Consider the following 15,193-nt stretch of genomic DNA (forward strand, 5'->3'; position numbering starts at 1 on the left):
TCGAACTAGCAACGACTTTGTCAGGTCAGGACTTTATTTGCAACCCTAACTAACTGTGAATGGAACGGCTTTAGAGACTAGACGGCTTGATTTCTGAAATTAGGCAATGCATGCTCGAGATTTACAATAGTACTGGTGTTGGTAGTGGTAGCGAGCTGGTGAGCTGTTAGTATTAAACACCGAGGAAAAAGTAATTGTTTAAGAGGTTTGCAATGTGTTTGACTGTCAGTCACTAGTGCACCGTCTTCTAAACTGACTAAGGTCCAATACACTGACTTTGATCGCCTTTCTGTTGTTTATAACAACTGAAGAAAGATTTCGGATTATTTTACTAAGTTGGCTGCAATATTTTCTTCACTGTATCGCAACGCTTTGTGACCATACTAGTCTTTTACTCGTCGCCTGGCATCATTGCAAATCTGAATGTTTTTTTTCGGGCGTTGCTTTGTTCTTTCTTTAACCTGTAAAACAATTTCTCTCTAAACATTGACTGATTTGTTTAATTTTCGCTATTAAACCACGGTGGAGCTTTTTATTAGTGTTAATTCGCTTCTCGCACAAGAGGACAAATGTGTTCTTGCTGAGTGAGTAAGTGATTTTTTAACAGCTTAGCCAGGCTTCACTCTACGTTGCCGTCATCTGATGGTTGTATTTCTAACCAAGTTTTTTGTCAGACTTCTACGACTAGCTCTTTTGAAATTGAGCACCTTGCTGGCTGACTGTCACTGATGATTGAGCTCTTTAATGTCGACGCACACTAATTTATGATCCAAGAAGCCGGAACTGACTTCTCCTACCGTGACATTACTGACCTAGAGTTGACGGTCCAACTATCTTGGTTGTTATAACAAGGTCAAGGTATATTATTTTGTCAGGTTAGCTAACAACAGAAACCATTTGGCTGAACAATTTTCTTCTAGAAATTCGATCATTCTATGACTCGCCTTCTATGCCTGACAGTGTCGACTAACCCAGTCGATATGGGGAAGGTTAAAGATCTCCTAATGTATCAGTGAGTCCTTTGTTATTAAATGTGACTGTCTTGTAAGACTAAACTGTACATTTCAAGGTGCGTCATCGAGTGATTGCCAGGGAGGTCTGTAGGTGACATATATATTTGGTTGACTTTTTGCGTGATGTTTACTCACTTTTGACTAAATGTTCAACGTTACTGTTTCCTGACTAAACTGTCAGTGGGTTTGCGTTACCAAATAGCTGTTTTTTGACATAAAGAGGCGACTTGCTTCACCGCCCTCTACAGTTTTACGATCTTTGTTGAAGAGTCTGTAGCCATCTATATTTATATTCGGAACTTAAATCAATATTTGTGACTGTCGATAAATGTTTTCCGGTTATATGACAATTATATAACCCAAATTTTCTGTTAAAAGCTAAGAACATCTCAGTTCATCAACCTATTTGTTTCTTGAGCTACATACTGATTGAAACTAATTGTTTTTTAAGTTATCTAGAGAAGCTTTGGTAATAGCAAGGTGAGTTGGTACCTGCGGGATCACGGTTACCAACTAACTTTGTTGTGATGCACGGCGTCTAGACGAGAGATGAAGCGAAACCCCTCTGTTCAATCGTTTGTGTTCCATACTCTAACCCATGGATCTCTGTCCGACTCAAATCTCTGTCTCTCTCCTGTTGAAGTCTCTCTCTCTTATCTCTCTCTCTCTCAGTCATCTAACTCAACTGAAATCTGTTCCAGCTAAGCTTAAAAATAAGAATAGTCCGATCTAACTTAACTGACTGAGAGACTAAAGAGATGACAAGTATCAACTAGACCAACTGACTGTCTGTGAGATGTATCTGGAAGAACTAGCAATTAACTTTTAAAAGAACAGGCTAAAAAGGGATACCAGGAGAACCTACACACACTGTGCACTAACACCAACACTGTCTGTACACACACAACACACACACACACACTACACCCACACTGACTGTACACACACACACACTGACACACACACACACACACGGACACTGTCCGACTACACATGACACACACTGAGTAACCACACACTGACTCACACACACGACTAACATTCCTGACTGTCGACTAACCTTTGACTGATAGAACATTCCTAGCAAACGGCTTTTCCAACTTAACCTCAACTCCCTCTGTCCAACTGCCCTGCCTCCTCAACTCTTTAACGACTTGATAGAACTACCAGACTTTTTCTGTCCGATGGTTTCCTTTTCTGTACCTTGCCTCCCTCTTCCCTGTCCATTTTCTCTAACAACTTTATCCTGTCCCCTTTCTCTCCCTGATCTCCGCAGAACGATCTGTGTTGATATCTGTTTGAGAATTCCGTATCCGATATACTGGGCAGCTGCATATCAACCACTGCGTCATAGTGCTGCCAGAACTGTCTATCTCTCTTTCCATCAATCTGAACTGACTATCTATATATGTCTATATATCCATATATCTATATATATTCGCCCATGAATCTGTATCTATCCGTATATAGCAGTCTATCCTTTTATATATATAACATAGTTGTGACTCTTTCTATATTTATTTTTCTACTATTCCGACTATACTATAGCTATGGAAGGCTATATATATATGACTGTCCACCTAACCTGTGTGTGACTGTGTGTCCATTTAGCCCATTATAAACTGTAGGAAGTGTTTCATAGGTAGCGCCTTGCGTGTCATGCCTTTGGAGCTCACTAATTGTCCTCTTTCAAAGATAATCTAGAGTCCAACGGTTGACAGGTGATCTTCAGAACGGCTTGTGGAGTAGTCTTAGGATCATGTTCCACTCGACACCGGTGACTGTCCAACTAATTGCCAACAACTTGGTGTCCGACGGGACGCAATCTGACTGTCCAAATAAACTGAACGCCGCGTCCACACGCTAACGACTCATGTGTACTGCTTCCTTATATATAACTGACTGATATATATATATATATATATATCCAACTATATATATGCACTATTATAATAATGTTTATATCCGATATACTTATATATATATATATATCATATAAGGCTGAACATGACTAGTCCACATATCATATACTTATATATAGCTAAACTGACTGTCCTTCAACAATCATATTGCTCGACTATATATATGGGCAAGCGTACGTACAGGCCAAAATATAGTAAATAATGAAAATAAAAAATAAAAAAAAGTAAAAATGAAATATAAATATATATATATATGTATATATATATATAAAATATACTATAAAATAAAATATTTTATATATATATATATAATGAAATAGCGTATATATATCAGTTTTTTACATCTAAGGGACTTGACAGCATTCAAGGGCATTAAAAAAAAACAAAAAAGAAGCCCTCCCTGACCTCACTGCTCCAGGCAGGGTTTGTCTGTCAGTCTGATCACTACATACTCCTATTGCACCACTTTCTATGACGCCTTTTATCATCTATCTGCGGCTGTTTGCGTATCTGTCTACCACCTACTGATCTGTCCCTATCTACCAGCTATCTACCTTTTTAGTTCGTCATGAATTTACCTGCCAATCTTACCAATCTACCTTTCTTTCATTAACAATGTATATGATTGTCTTCTTGAATCTGATCTATCTATCTGACCTAATATGAGATCGTAACACTGGCAGTCCACGTTGTTTTACATCTATGCTCATGTTCTCTAGCTCTTCTCTCTTGATCTCTCTCTGATAGTATACTGTTTCTATGATGACTCCTATGGTGAAAGTTACTGGTGTGATGGTGATGAAAATAATGGTTGCTGTAAGTGATGAGTGTGGTTTCAATGGTAATGCTGATAATGGTGTTTTTGATGGTGTAGATGGTCGTGGTGGTGATGAAAGTATTGGTGGTGGTGGTGGTGGTGGTGGTGATGAAAGTATTGGTGGTGGTGGTGATGAAAGTATTGGTGGTGGTGGTGATGAAAGAATTGGTGGTGGTGATGATAGAAATGTGTGGTGATGACACAGAATATTCACGCCTGTCGTGCTGCACAATGCGAGTTAGTGTATAGATAAGAATAATAAACAGGCGGCCATTAACCTACGTGTCGAATATATCATTGGCGTGTGTGTGTGTGTGTGTGTGTGTGTGTGTGTGTGTGTGTGTGTGTGTGTGTGCAGTGGCTGATTGACGGGAAGTAAGCAGCAACGGTCGAAATAATAGCGATTTTATTGTATTTTGTGATGTTTTGTGTATTTTGTATTTCATGTATGTTTGTGTATTTTTTGTGTATTTTGTGTATTTTGTTGTATTTTTGTGGCTGTTGCATTTCTAGGTATTTTTTTGTGTTGCATTTTATTTGTATTTTGTGTGTATCTGTGTATTTTTGTATTTTTGGTGTATTTTTGGTGTATTTTATTATTGTATTTTGTGTATCTGTATTTTGTGTACTTTTTGTAATTTTGTGTATTTTTTGTATTATTTTATGTATTTTGTGTATTTTGTGTATTTTGTGTACATGTGTGTGTGCATATTTTGTGATTTGTGCAAGTCAAAATCTTTGAAAAAAAAAAAACGTTAGCGCTGATTCCTCTCCTAAGTTTCGCCGATTGAGCTTTACTTCCCATACGACCGACCAGACTTAGGAACCGAACTTTTGCGAACTAATGCCATGCTTCAGTAGCAACCAAATGAGTTAATATTTATCATTACTTCCGGAAAAAGACGAGTCAGTTCCTCCTCGCACCCATAGGGCGTTAGTCACCTCGTCGCCTTTCACTCCAGGTAACGTTCGTTTCTTTCCTCGCGCACGAATTTACAGAAGATAAAATGGTGGCTGTCCTATCTTTTCTTCTCTGTAAATGTCGATATGAAGGGATACTGAGAGACTTTTTAACCCGGTAGCAGCGACGGCCCAAATTTGTGGCTTTACCGTGCTTAACGCTTGACAGGCCAAATTTGTGGCTTTACCGTGTAACAACGACGGGCCAAATTTGTGGCTTAACCATTAACGCGATATAGGCCAAATTTGACGGCTTTACCGTGTAGCAACGTAGCCGTTGTAGCTTTACCGTGTAACGGCGACGGGCCATTGTGCTTTACCATTAATAACGACAGGCCAAATTTGTGCCATGATTTAAACCCCCAAAATGGAGTAGTACATAAACTGATCACAAATCTTCAAATATATATTATGAAATGGTTTTTGTGTGGTGATGATTTTTTTCTCATTTTTTCTCGCTTAGAGGGACCATTAAGAAACATGATCCCCGCCTGCCGGGTTAAAGCGCCCAGGCTATTGCCAATAGAGGCTTTCTGAATTCAAGTAAAAAAGGCATATACAGGGTGACACATCGGGGTGGAGTGAAGTAACGAACAGCCACATTTCCCTAACCTGATAACATTGGCTAATGGTAAAAAATATAGCATCAACAATACACCGGCATGGGTTGTTCTTACGTAAACCTACTTCTTAATGGGGCCACGCTTCCTGTGTTTATTATTCGAGGAGCAAGCTGTGGATGACTTGTATGGTATGCATTTTGTGACAGTCTAGTAATTCATTTTCTTCTTTCAAAATGTGATGGACTTTTTAAACGCTGATAGCATATAGTTTATCCGCGTGCCCACCTCTGAAGTGTTTAAAAAAAACAAAAAAAAAAAAACAGGATAGCACTGAAGCTCAACCCACCTGAGGCTACTGACAGCAATCTCTACTCTGTTCCCTCCTACTATCTCTATCCTAAATTTCAATCCAAAGCTGGATGTTGCGCCTACGTGCGCAACGACATCACTTGCTCTCGTGCCCACGACCTTGACTCTTCTGAATTTTCCACCATCTGGTTAAGACTTCACTGTCATTCTATTACTAAATACATCTGTGCTGTTTATCTCTCACCTAACTCTACCAACTATGTAAATTCTTTGACTATTTGAATTCTAAAGTGGAGCATCTTGACCCTCTCCCTTCGCTGAAATCTCCATCCTAGGAATTTCAATGTTCCTCCCACCAGCTTTGGCTTTCATCCTCTTTCACTGACCATCCTGGTGAACAAGCCTACAACTTTGCTATCCTCAACGACCTAGAGCAGTTGGTCCAGCACCCTACACGTATTCCTGACCGTCTTGGAGATCGGCCCAACATTCTAGACCTCTTCCTTACCTCAAACCCTTCTGCTTATTCTGTCAAACTGTTCTCTCCGTTGGGCTCCTCCGATCACAATCTTATTTCTGCATCCTGTCCTATCGCTTCTGTGCACACCCTCTGGACCCACCGAAGAGGCGATGCTTCTGGCATTACACTTCAGCTGTCGGTGGGACGACCTGAGATGTGCTTTTCCATTCCCGTGGAATGATTAAATTGCTTCAGGATAGAGACCCTCTGTGTGTGCTCAGCGCATCACAGGAGGTGGTGTATCTCTGGAATGGGCATACATTCCTCGTTCTTTCTCTACTCCCCCACGCTAAAAAGCCTTGGTTTAATCACGCTTGTTCTCGTGCTGTCAATGATAGAGAGGTAGCTCACAAAAGATACCAGAGCCTTCAAACTAATGCTAATTATAGACTTTACATTTCTGCCGAAGTAAATCGTGCCAAATCTATTCTCCGACTAATCAAAATTCTTTCATTAATAGAAAATGTCAAAACCTTGCTTTCTCTAACTCTTCCCGTGACTTCTGGCATCTGGCAAAAACATCTCCCTCCAACTTCACTTCTTCATCTTTCCCTCCTCCTCAGTCCTGGCCAGCAACACTGCAAATCTCATCTATCTATAAGGCTGAACTCTTCTCTCAAACTTTTCTAAAACTCCACTCTGGACGATTCTGGGCATATTCCTCCTACTCATCCCCTCTCTGACTCCTTTATGATTATTATAAAATTCTTCAAAATGATGTTTTTCTATGCCTCTCTGGCCTCAATCCTCAGAAGGCTTATGGACCTGATGGAGGTGCCTCCTATTGTCATAAAACTGTGCCTCCGTGCTGTTACCCTGCCTGGTCAAATACTCTTTTCGCCTCTGCCTGTCAACATCTACCTTTCCTTCTTGCTGGAAGTATGCCTTCCTTCAGCCTGTACCCTAAGAAGGGTGACCGCTAATCCCTCAAACTACCGTCCTATTGCTTTACTTTCTTGTCTATCTAAAGCTTTTTCAGATCAATCGCTTAACCGGAAGATTCAAAAGCTGCACTCACTTCTGAGCCTTCTATCTGATCATCATTATGGGTTCCCGCAAAGGGGCGTTCTACTGGTGATCTCCTATACTGCTTAACTGACTCTTGGTCATCCTCTCTTAGCCGTTTTGGTGAAACTTTTGCTATTGCGCTGTTACTTGGACATATCAAAGCTTTTGATGAGGTCTGTAGCACAAATCTTCTTTCTAAACTACTGCTTCCTACGGTTTCTATCCTTCTCCTCTGTGCCTTTATCTCAGTTTCCCTTTCTGACCGTTCTATTTCTGCCGTGGTAGACGGTCACTGTTCTTCCTAAATCTATTAACAGTGGTGTCCCACAGGAGTTCTGTCCTATCTCCCACTCTTTTCTGTTGTTCATTGATGATCTTCTTTCCAAAACGAACTGTCCTATCCATTCCTACGCCTTGATGATTCCTCTGCATTATTCAGCTTCTTTTAATGAAGACCCACCCTTCAGGGAACTTAACGGCTCAGGCTGGAGCTGCAGAACGCTTAGCCTCAGACCTGCCACTAGTATTTCCGATTGGGGCAAGAAGAACCTGGTGAGAAATCGCTGACGCCTCAAAAAAGCAGTTTCTCCACCTATCCACTCGACACAATCTTCAAAACAACTATCCCCCCCTATTCTTTGACAACACCCAGCTATCACCTTCCTCAACACTAAACATCCTCAGTCTATCCTTAACTCAAAATCTCAACTGGAAACTTCGCCCATCTCATCTCTTACTAAATCAGCTTCCTCGAGGCTGGGCGTTCTGTGCCATCTCCGCCAGTTCTTCTCCCCTCTGCACAGTTGCTGTCCATATACAGGGGCCTTGTCCCACTTCCCTCGTATGGAGTATGCATCTCATGTGTGGGGGTTCCTCCACACAACTCTTCTGGACAGAGTGGAAGCAAGGCTCTTCGTCTCATCAGCTCTCTTCCTCATACCTGATAGTCTTCTACCTCTTAAATTCCGCCGCACAATGTTGCCTCTCTTTCTATCTTCTATCGATATTTCCAATGCTGAGCTGCTCTTCTGAACTTTACTAACTGCATGCCTGCCCCCTCGCAGCCCCCTTTGCACTCGACTTTCTACTCATGCTCATCCCTATACTGTCCAACCCCTTGTATGCAGAGTTAACCAGCATCTTCACTCTTTCATCCCCTCTCGCTAGTAAACTCTGGAACAATCTTCCTTCATCTGTATTTCCTCCTGCCTACGACTTGAACTCTTTCAAGAGGAGGGTATCAGGTTACCTCTCCTCCCAGCAGCCTATCTCTTTCGTACCTCTTTCGGATTCTTTTTTAGGAGCAGCGAGTAACGAGCTTTTTATTATTAATGTTTACTTTTTTTGTGCCCTTGAGCTCTCTCCTTTCCTGTAAAAAAAAAAAAAAAAAAAAAAACCCGGCTGGGCACCCACCGCCCCGCCCCAGTTAAAAAAACCCGGCCCCAGACACACCTACGCCCGCCCCCAGTTACAGTGTGAGGTCCCTCCTCTCCTTCCACACAAACAAGGTCTTAGTGTTTCCTTCCTTTGTTTACGCATAGCTCCAGGTTTTACTCAGTATACATCCCCTATGCCACCTCAGTGTTCAGTTTGTAGTTAAATGTAATAACCCTGTAGAATGTTAGCTAGTCAGAGCATAGCAGATCCACTAACAAGCCAGCCATGACAGTTCTCAAAGTAATACTATTTTCCTCACTATTCTCTCTATGTAAAAGCTAACCCAGTTCCTTCTGCTATTACTCTCACCAAGGTAGGCGGTGGCTGAGTGGTTAGTGGGCTGGCCCAACATTCACTGCATGCTGGACAAAAGCTTTTTTTATTATTTTCTTTTTTACAGCTTGGGAGATAGTTCAAGGGCACAAAGAAAATATTAAAAAGCCCACCTACCTGTACTGCTCTGAACAGAGAGGTCAGGAGTGTCCAATAAGAGAGGTCAATTTCGGGAGGAGAGGGTGTCCTGATACTCTCCTCTTGAAAAGGATTCAAGTCGTAGGCAGGAGGAAAGCCTACAGATGAAGGAAGATTGTTCAGGTTTACCCAGCGTGAGGGATGAAAGAGTGAAGGTGCTGGTTGATTCTTGCATAGGGAGTTTGGACAGTATAGAGATGAGCATGAGCAGAAAGTCATCCATGCAGCAGGGGCCGCGGGAGGGGGAGGCATGCAGTTGAAACACAGTTCAGACCAGAGGCAGTCCAGCATGAAAATATCATTAGAAATAGAGGCAACATGGCGGCGGAATTTGAGAGGTAAGAAGACTATCGCAGGAGGAGGAGAGCTGTTGAGACGATGAGCCTTTAGCCCACTTTCTGTCAAGGAGGCTGTGTGGTGGAACCCCCCCCGCACATGAGATGCATACTTCGTACGAGGCGGACAAGGCCCTGTATATGGATAACAACTGTGTGGAGAAGAACTGGCGGAGACAGTACAGAACGCCCAGCCTCAGGGAAGCTGATTTAGTAGAGATGAGATATGAAGTTTCAGTTGGATTTTGAGTTAAGGATAGACCGAGGATGTTTTAGTGTTGAGGAAGGTGATAGCTGGTGTTGTCAAGAATGGGGATAGTTGTTTGGAAGATTGTGTCCAGTGGATGGGTGGGCTTTGTGTTTTCTGAGGCATTGAAAGGACACCAGGTTCCTCTGCCCCAATCGGAAATAATAGTAAGGTCTGAGGCAAAGCAAATCCCCACGCTACCACCTGGGATTTTTTAGTCACCGGCGAGTGGCCTAAGACTACCCACGTGCTGTCCTGAAGACCACCCATCAACCCGGACTCTAGAATAAATCGTTCAAGTGAATCAAGAATGAGTTCCAGGGGGGCAACGTGAGCCAAGAATAAATGGCGCCACTATGAAAATTGCCTGTGTCATGGTGGGCTTGGGCCGACCACCAGGCCCCTGAAGAAAGCCCACGGGAGCTATAGGCGAACACGCAATTAAAAAATAAATTAATAAATAAAAAATAAATAAATAAAAAGTTCCTTTATCTCGTCACAGCACAGTAGGTTCATCAGTTAACAAGCTGCCCATTTACTTCTGACTTCATTATACTCTCTAACTGCATCATTTGTGACCTCTCTCCCGGTGTTTAGTTCACGTATAAATCACGTACAAATCTTGCTCTCCCACAGTTCCTTCAGCCAGTAGCTAATACAACAACATTAACAAGCTCGTCGTGACATTTGTAGGTAATTTTCTCCACCAGTAATTAGTGTTGTATATCCCCGTTTTCAGTTCACAAAAAAATCTTGCTCCCCCACAGTTCATCAGGCAGCAGGTCCCCCGAACAACATCTTAGAGGACAAGTCAGCCACGGCAATCTTGGTTAACTCTGTGCCTTGTCTGGCAACAGCTTGCTTTGATCAACCTTTAGACTCTGGAGACAAATTAGAAGGTTTACATCATTTTAGTCAGCAAGGAGGCCTGGCTATGTCTGGTATGCAGTGTTTCCTTCCATAAGCTTACTCCCTCTAGTGCACCTCTCCGGCACATAAACTACTTAATGTTAAGGAATGTGTGAGCCAATTGGTGAGGACTTTAATGGTAAGTCTTGCTCTTGCTGACTATGCACTGGGTCTGATAGTGTTACTTCCATTCTATGTTACACCTAAATAGTCTTATTACTGACCACTATGGCATGACCTGGGACTAATGTATTACTGTTATATGGATTTATGTATGTATGCATGTATGTTCTAATAGTGATACAGAACAGAAAATAGGTTGCAAATTCTCTCTCTCTCTCTCTCTCTCTCTCTCTCTCTCTCTCTCTCTCTCTCTCTCTCTCTCTCTCTCTCTCTCTCTCTCTCTCTCTCTCTCTCTCTCTCTCTCTCTCTCTCTCTCTCTCTCTCTCTCTCTCTCTCTCTCTCTCTCTCTCTCTGGCACTCACCTGTTCTCCGTGTTCTCTGCCTGCATGACGGCATGGCACTCCCCTCCTCCTCCGGCTCCTCCTTCATGCCAGCACACTTGAGGTGGAACACATCTGGCAGCAGGTGAACACGCCTTCCCGATGACACTCCCGGCAGTACTGTCATGGTTCTGGCAGTCCTGTAGGGACGGGAAGAGTGTTACAAGCCACCCCATGGTAGAACAAAGACACACACAAGCCTATAAGTATGTTTACTAAGCAGTTCATGGGGAAAAAAGACAGATGACAAATCAGTCTGCTGTGCACTAATGTAACAGAAGAAAACAGGACAGAGCTCAATTTCCTTCTACTGTAGCTGTCTTGCTTCTGAGGAAGGTCAAGTCACAGGCAGGAAGAGGCTGTTCAGAGCTTGCCAGTGAAAGGGTGAAAGAAAAACTTAGTTATACCCCAACAATGTCATGCCCAGAGGTTAGTCAAGTATTTATTGTTCTGGTAATCCTGTGGCTAGACAGAGTTAAAACAACTCAAGATAATGTAAGAGGCAAATTGGCCTCTTAATTAAGATTATGTTCCCACAATAACATACTCCGTGGCTTGTTCAGCCATTATCACTCTGGTAAAGGCAAAGCAAGTCATGAGGCAGCAGCAGGAAAATGGCCCATAAGATACAAGGTTATGGCCCCTCATTGGTACATCACATGCCATGCCGTGCAGTGGCCAGCGTGCCAGGCTGGGTCCACACACAGGCCAGGGTTCACATCCCAGCCAGGGCAGAAAGAAAACACAACAAGGAAAAAGGAATAGTAACCTCAACAAAAACAATAATAAAAATATTAATAAAAATCATAATAACAAAAATAGAAATGAATAAATGATTAGAAATAATAAGCTAGAAAAACACCACCACAACACACACACACACACACACACACACACACACACACACACACATACATACAACTAGGTAAATACATGCGCACACACACACACACACACACAGTCACTTTAGGCACTACCAGTGGCCCCAAAGTCACCTCAGATTTCAGTGTGGCGTCAAATCTCATCCTCCGTCAGATTCCATTCCATCCTGAGCTGCAGGCTTTGTTATTTGTCCTTTCCTTCAGTGCAGTGTCGTGCAATGGCTTATACACAGCTTACCATTGATCCTATGGTGGTGTTCATGAAAAATTGCCACATTCCAGGCTGGCCTGGAACACAGTGCAGGGAAGGACATGGACAAACAGCAGAGCCCACGCAGGTGCAGATCAGGATGGGATGGAGTACAACGGAGGGATGGTTGATTTCCACCAGCACTGCCCTTGTGGATCACAGTCAGGCACTTCACACACACACATGACCTTGGGACCCATGATGACCTTCACACACACACACACAGAGATTTACATAGATAGATTTACATAGAAAATCAGACCACACAGACCCATGGTCCAGACTTGTGGTCTGTCCTTAAACCTAAGTGATTTTACATTAATCAGAAGACTCCAAAACGTTGCATTTCTACTCTGGTTGATATTAAGTTGAAGGAAGTGACGGCTTAATTCGAGCTTATTTTTGAAGGAGTCAATCGTGTTACACTGGACCACTGATGGTGGAAGCTTATTCCATTCTCGCGCTACAACGTTGGTGAAGAAAATTTGGTGCAGTCTGAATTTACTTATCTACATCTGAGTTTTACGCCATTGTTCCTCGATGCGCAAAGTGTCATCGATCATAAACAATGTTGATCTGTCTACATTCGTTGAAACCATTAAGTATTTTAAAACATTCGATCAGATTTTCCTCCAGGCGACGTTTCTCAAGAGAGAACATGTTAAGGGTAGAAAGCCTTTCTTCGTAGGATTTGTTGCGCAAGGAAGGGATAATTTTCGTTGCCGACGCTTTGAACACCTTCTAATTTAGCAATATCCTTTGCATGGTGGGGAGACCAAAACTGTACCGCATATTCCAAGTGAGGTCTGACTAAACTGTTGTAGAGCAGGAGTATTACATCTTTATTCTTAAATAAAAGTTTCTTTAATGAAGCCCAACATTCTGTTCGCTTTATTTGCTGCATCGATGCATTGCTGTGAGAATTTGAGGTTTGACGCGATTTTGACCCCAAGTCCTTGACGCATTGAACGCTTTGAGTTTAACGCCGCGCATTTCGTAATCAAACTTCTTATTCCTCATTCCAACGAAGGACCTGGCACTTGTCTACGTTAAAGGGCATCTCCCATCTATCCGACCAAGCTGAAATTTTGTACAAATCCTCTTGGAGAGCTTTGCCTGTCTTCGTCGAAGTGAGAACCGAGTTGCAATCTTTGTATCGTCTGCAAATTTACTAATGCGGTTATTGGGTCAACATCCACGTCGTTGATGTAAATAATGAAAACACTGGGCCAAGAACCGAGCCCTGAGGGACGCCACTGGTGACGGCGCCCACTCTGAGTTTAATCCGTCAATCACTACTCTTTGTTGTCTGTTGCTCAACCAATTCGCGATCCATTGGTTTACCTGACCGTCAATACCTATTTGCTTTAATTTGTAAAGTAATTTATGATGCGGGACTTTATCAAACGCTGTCTGGAAATCAAGATAGACTACGTCCAGTGATTTGGTTACGTCATAAACAGTGAAGGTCGTTATAAAAGGTTAATAGATTTGATGAAGCGGGATCTTTTGTTTCGGAAGCCATGTTGTGAGTCCCCCAATTAATGAGTAACTTTCAAAGGTAACTAATTTTGTCTCTAATTATGCCTCAAGTAAACACCTACAACCAGTTAGACTAATGGGCCTGTAATTACCTGGTACTTTGTCTCCTTTCTTAAAAATCGGTTGTCACGTTAGCCTTTTCCAATCTGAAGGGACAATGCCTTATCGCAGGACATATTAGAATACGGTTGTGAGGGAGAGTATTTCGCTCTTTGTTTCTTTCAGCAGAGTTGGATATACTTTATCAGGTCAGGACTTTATTTGTTTTAAGTGATTTTGAGGCTTTAAGGACTTCATCGGGTTTTATTTCAAAGTTAGACAATGCATGCTCGGGATTTACATTAAGTACTGGTGTTGGTGGTGGTGGTGGGAGGACCCAAGGTTATTGGCTTAAACACCGAGGAAAAGTAAGTATTTAATAGTTGTGCAACGTGTTGGCTGTCAGTCACTAGTGCACAGTCGCTGTTTATTAAAGTTCCAATTCCACGTCTGATCGCCTTTCTGTTGTTTATGTAACTGAAGAAGGATTTCGTATTATTTTTACAGTTGGCTGCAATATTTTCTTCATATCTACGCTTTGCTGATGCACTAATCTTTTACTCGTCGCCTTGCATCATTGTAAAGTCTAATGTTTTCCGGGCGTGCTTTGCTCTTTCTTCTTTAACCTGTAGACAATTTTCTCTCCTTGACTGAGTGTTTAAGTGCCTTTCGCTATTAAACCAAAGGTGGACTTTATTAGTGTTAATTCGCTTCTCGCACAAGGGGACAAATGTGTCCTGCTGAGTGAGTAAGTGATTTTTAAAAGTTTACAGACGTCCTCTGCATTGCCGTCATCTGATAGTTGCATATCTATTAGTTTTTCGTCAGTTCTACGAAGTTGGCTCTTTTGAAAATGGGACCTTAACTTTTTTCAGTCACCGATGTTTGAGCTCTAATGTCAACGCCTTGTGGTTATGATCGCAGGAACCGAGGGTGTTCTCCTACCGTGACATTACTGATTCTAGGTTATCTTGGGTCGCTATAACAAGGTCAAGTATATTATTTTGTCAGTTGGTTCAGAAACCATTTGGCTTAGATCAATGTTCCTCTAAAATTCGATCATTCGTAATGGGACTCTTATGTACTTGACAGTGTCCTTGAGTCGATATGGGGAGGTTAAAAGTCTCTAGTATCAGTTAGTCCTTTGTTATTAAGTATTGCCTTAAGACGCTGTACATTTCAGATCGCCATCAAGTGATTGCCCCGGAGGCCTATAAGTGACAGATATATTTAAATTGACTTTTAAATGTTTGCTCGCACACAAATGTTCAACGTTACTGTTTTCTTGGTGTTTCAGTGTTGCAAGTAACTTTGACATAAAGGGCCACCCCCTCTGGTTTACACGATCATTGTTAACATGAAGATCTGTAGCCATCTATGTTGTATTCGGAACTGATAATATTAGTGGTGTCGATAAATATTTCAGTTATAACGACAATTACGTCAAAGTTTTCTGTTAAAACCCAA

This window comes from Eriocheir sinensis, chromosome 30 (assembly GCF_024679095.1).
Source record: "Eriocheir sinensis breed Jianghai 21 chromosome 30, ASM2467909v1, whole genome shotgun sequence".
In the NCBI taxonomy this organism is placed as follows: domain Eukaryota; kingdom Metazoa; phylum Arthropoda; class Malacostraca; order Decapoda; family Varunidae; genus Eriocheir; species Eriocheir sinensis.